Raw genomic sequence first — 5,766 nt, 5'->3', positions numbered from 1 at the left:
AGGGTTTCTGGTTTGCTGCTCTTCTTCTACTTCTTCTGCTGAATTTGATTGCCAAGTGTGTATACTCACCCTATCATAATCTGTATTCCTTCCTTGTATTAGTGTTTGTTGAACTGGTGGTTGAATTTGATTTTCTCCATTATTTCTCATTCTAGTAGATTCTCCCATTTCACTTCTTTCCCTTCCAGCAATTCTCTTGCTCTAACAGTAGTTGGTTGTTATGATGTATTTCTTCTTCTAGCCATTTCTTCAATGTTAACGAATTGCAAGAGATTATGTAAAATTCTTAACCAATTACTCCAAATATTCACAAATCTTAATATTAATCTTCAATTTTTTCTAGAATAATCTTCAATCTTTCCCTGTTTCTAGCGCCATTATGTAGTTGCAGGAAATCCTATACTACACCCCTCACAAGATTTCATTAACATTCAACTCATTTTAGATTAACAATCTTAATTTTATTGATGAATCTTTGAACAATCTTACAAGAAAAGATAAAGGAATCAAGAATAACCACTGCTCTAGATTTTCTCTCTCCTATTTACTTGCTTCTCAATCAGAAAAGATCTCTCCCTTTTCCTTTACAACTGAGCGGCTATTTATAGGGAATTACATAGTGGATGACAGCTAATCTGTTCTTTATTTTCGGATATGACTTGCGACATTCTCGCAACCTTACAAATGTTAATCTCGCAAACTCCCTAATTTTCGCAGGACCATCACATTTTTTTCATGATTTAGCTGACGTCGTTTATTATGTCATTTCTGAAGTTGTTCTGCGACACTGTTGTGTTGTGTTGTTAATAATTTCGCTGAGGAATTTTTGCTGCGAGATTCTGATCCTACACACATGATGATGAATATCTAGGGTAATGGCATGGATAGTAGCGTTTAACCCGTCTGAGTTTTGCTTTTTGCATCACTAATCTCAGATTCACTATATCTACCAATATCCTTTGCAACAGTTATACCGTCTACTGTAACTGTTGGAGGATCGTATCCATTTACAATACGAACCCATGATTGAAAATTACGCGCTTGAAGAAAGGCATGTATAACATGTTCCACCATAAGTAGTTCTAGCCATCAAAGACTGGTGGTACGTTTATAACGATAGCACTTCTGTCCATATAGTCAGACTGCTACAAACACATACTTATGAGGTCTTAGCGTGTTTTCCTGCTCTGATACCAATTGAAAATGCGGGGGGTACAACAACCACACCCTACTTTTTCGTTCAACAATTTGTATGGACTAAACTCCAATATAATTCCGAGAGAACCAGCTTAATGAGTCTCAATCAAGAAAGGTATCAAAGATCTTTATCTCTTTATCAACACAATCAGTAAATTATAGATATGATTGTTATGAGAATAAAATATGGCACCAAAGACCAATGTCCGAGTGTCAATCAAGTTATATCCAACAAACAAGATCGAATTTATCAACTGTGATTGAACAATGCACAACCTATGATATTTCAATTATATAGAGAAAAATATAATGCGGAAAAGAAATAACACAAACACCAAAAATTTTGTTAACGAGGAAACCGAAAATGCAGAAAAATACCGGGACCTAGTCCAGACTTGAACACCACACTGTATTAAGCCGCTACAGACTCTAGCCTACTACAAGTTAACTTCAAACTGGAATGTAATTGATCCCTAACCAAGTCTCACACCGATTAAGGTACAATCGCGTTCCTGACGAGGTGTCGAACTCACAAAAAATAAATTCCTTACTTTTCTTACACTAATAAGTAGCACAAGGATAAGCAAGTTCGTTCCTAAGGGAGAGTTTAGTCAAAATTGTCGATTTAATTTATGAAAATATGAATAATGCAAAAAGTACAAAACAAATATGAATGTAAACAATGAGGATGAGAATGATAATGGGGTCTTTCTCCACTAGTGAACATGAATCTCCTTTGAAATACGTTTATTAACAATCCTAGATAAGTTGTAAGTTCAACAAGTCTATTAAACTCCAAAGTCACTTCGTAGAATAAGTTCCCCACTTGTGTCTATTCAATCAAGCCACTTTGAGTAATCTCTCTAGTATAACTTAACTAACCGGTATGTTCTATGAGTCGGATTGATCCTAACCACATGCACGTAAGTTCGACATGTTAACTTAGGGTTGTCCAATACACATCAAAATCCATAATATCCCATTGAAATGTTACTGGTAGCTACTTATGATTTTATCATCTTAATAATTATGGATTAAGACTCTAAAATCTAGCTATAGTATTGGAAACAAGTTATTTGATTGGCCACTCAAACAACCTGCAAACAACTCAAGGTCATAAGAACGACATAAGACAAACAATAAAACAATATTGAAAAGAAAGATTAACTTGGATAAAATATCAGAGACACATCACATAGTTTCGAAATCTCCCTAATCAAACAAGAGATTAGCTACACGTTGGAGTTCATAAAATTGAAAGAAAGAAAAATCTTTAAAACCAAAGATTTTTGAATTCAAACCACAAAATAAAACCAAGGTGATGGTGACCTACTTCTATGATGTGTTAGGTCTCCTTGCTGCTCGTACCAACAAATAGAGCTCAGGTCCAGGTTCTTCACTTCTCTTCTCTGCATTATACGGACTAGATTATGGAGATGATGATATGAGCCTATGGTATGGACGGTGAACAACACACAAACTCCTTAAGTTGCTGGTGATAGTCGCAAGGTGCTGGTGATGCAGATTGGTGACTGAATGATGTTGATGGAGATGTGACCTTGCGACTGGTAGTATATAGATGAATGTGGATTGGGTCTGTAGATATAAGCTGAAGAAAACTTTATGGAAAAATATTATTTAGCAGACGAGGAAAAGTTTATGGAGGAATGTGACAATGGACCCTAATTTAAGGAACCATATTATTGTTAAAATTAGCTTTTGACGTGATTGATGGGTTGTTAATGGTTTCTTGAAAGATCTTTTTCCTGAAATATATAAGTGTTTAAAGAAAAACAAGCTTCAATTGTTGATATGATTAGTCAAGGAACATGCCATAGGAATTTCAAGAAATAATTTAATGGCAATGAGCAAATGAAGTGTATTTTACTTCGCATGGATCTAGGTCATTGTGTGATATGATTAGTCAAGGAACATGCCATAGGAATTTCAAGAAATAATTTAATGGCAATGAGCAAATGAAGTTTATTTTACTTCGCATGGATCTAGGTCATTGTGTGGGTAAAATACCCGACGGCCACATGTCAGCATCTCAAGGGATGAATACGTGACAGGATGATAAGGTAGGACATCGAATCATCCTCTAAAAAGGAGAAATTGTCTTAGTCGAGGCAACTGCACGAGCATCACATGAATGGCGCGTATATGTAAAGGTCTAATCTGCTCAGACAGTCAAATCTAAAAAGTAGGACCGCATTTAATGAAGGATGAAAACAAGAGGTGGGGAGATCTGCATCGTGACGGAAGACTCAGACGATCTATACTACTACCCAGAGGTGATAGAGCACGAGGTTCTCCATACAAGAGAATCACGAGGCGAAGGATAGCGAGACTACTCAGAGGAAGAACCAGACTATCCATCATGAGGGATAGTATAGAGCTAGTCCGAGGCATCCAGGGGACCAGGACGATGGAAGACAGCTCATCGAACTCGGACGATCAGACCACCACGAGTTTATTTTGTCTATAAATACCAGTCCATGTAGAAGGATATGGACAACTTATGTAATCCTAGATGGTCTTTCTACAGAGAATTCTTGAGAGAGATCTAGATAGAGAGAAAGTGATAAATCTAGAAGAGATTTGTAACTCTTTCAAGGGTAAGATCTTATAATCAATAAGAAAACATCTTATTTCCCATGGACGTAGGTCTTCATGGCCGAACCACGTTATATGCTTGTGTCAATATTTACATTTCATGCTCTTTACATCTTGTTCATAGTTGAATCTTGTATGTTTTAGTAGTTTTTAGTATTTCATTTCACTTGGATGTGTCATCAGAAAATATACAACTACATTTTGGCGCTAGAAACAGGGAGGTATGAAGATCTAATATACCTCCCTAATAACAGCTCTATATTGTTTTCATAATCTCCATAAGAGAAGTGTTTTTTCACACTAAAAAGTAGATTTTTGTTGAGATGAATGAGTAGAGCTCAGACTCAAACATGATCTTCACGATCTGAGAAGTCTAGGAGAACCTCAAGATTAACAGATCTGCGTTTTTTACTAATTTTCTTTAAGATTTCTTGTTATTTCAAGGATTTTTTACACCTTCCTCAAGGAGCTCAGGAGAGTTGTAGATCGGAGTAAAAATGAAGTTTCAAAAACTTCGGTGCTCAAACGATCTCCTCCATGAGAGAGTCGGGAAGAAATACTAGTCAGTAAACTACATAAGTAAGATATTACCTTATGAGGGTTGAAAAGACAAATTTCATGATGTTTTCTTCATCAAACTCAACAAAGTCCGAGATCTCCTTCTTAAGAACCTAAATCTAAGTCAAGTGGAAGGATTAACGAGTACATAATCATTCATCAAACTCAAAGTTTGTCCAAAGTCAAAAGCTAAAAGATGATGAGAAATAGTTCCTAGAATGGGAAAATATGCTCAATCGTCATAATTTGATTTTTTTTCCCTAAAGAGGTATAACGTGTTGAAAGAGGTATTTCTCTCAAAATAGAGAACTGATAAAACACCTTTTCTTCATCATTAATATCTCGCGCAAAGAGGGAATGTTTCGACGTTTTCACATGTCTCCAGAAATTTACTGCAAAGTATTCCTGTACTAAGCTGTCCAGTCTGAACTATGACTTAGTAATTGTACATGACCTGCAAATTTAGGGTCCCACTCTCTAAAGAAAAGACAAATTGAGTATTATTGCATATATTGCAGGGAAGGTAATGGTGATGCGACGATCTAATCGCAGGATCCAAGGAGAAAATGGTGGACCCCAATCAGAAGGACTCGACGATATGGAGCCAGGCGAGGCTCTGATGAATGGCGAAGTCCCAGGAGAGGGACAACCCGATGACCAGTATCGGGAAGGACTAACTGATAATTCTAGCTCCGAAGGCGAGGGAAACCCCTTCGAGATACATGATGACGTCCATCTAACTCAACCAGGAGGGTTGAACCGTTTTCCAAGGAAAACGACGAACAATGAGGCCAATAAGGCAACCCTTCAGACCTCGGCGATGCCAACACTGCCATCGCAGCCATCCTGAAAGCCCAGGAAGCCGAGGGTGCGAGAATGAAGAAGCTATAAAGGCGAAACAGAAGGCTTGAGCGGAGAAACCGCAAGCTTAAGAAAAAAAGCAAAAAAGAAGGTGCCACTTGCTGCCATCGATGAGATCTCAGAGGAGGAAAATCCCTTTGAACATTTACAAGATGATGAACGAATTAACATCCCTGACACCTCCAACGAGGAAACAACGGATCGCTTACCCAAGGGAAGCAGAGGTGTACTCGACCGCGAGGATAGCTCATCCGAGGCATCGTCGGATATTGATCCCAAACATCGACGAGAAAAAAACCAGATCCAAGATGTTAAAACCAACTGTGAGGCCGAGAACCTAGCAGCTCCAAACCCCAAGCGAGGGGAGACCTCAAGGTCAACTCGTTTGAAGATTGTATCGTATGTCGAACAATCAGGCGATGACTCAGGGCAATCAAGGCATCGCTATCACGAACCATCTTTCTCACCCGAGAGAGCTCTGGGAAGAAAAAAGAAGGCCGAGACAAGGCGAAACGATGATTAACTTCAAGCCCG

Source organism: Papaver somniferum, chromosome 5 (assembly GCF_003573695.1).
Source record: "Papaver somniferum cultivar HN1 chromosome 5, ASM357369v1, whole genome shotgun sequence".
NCBI classification, from domain to species: domain Eukaryota; kingdom Viridiplantae; phylum Streptophyta; class Magnoliopsida; order Ranunculales; family Papaveraceae; genus Papaver; species Papaver somniferum.
This window is presented reverse-complemented; position numbering follows the sequence as displayed.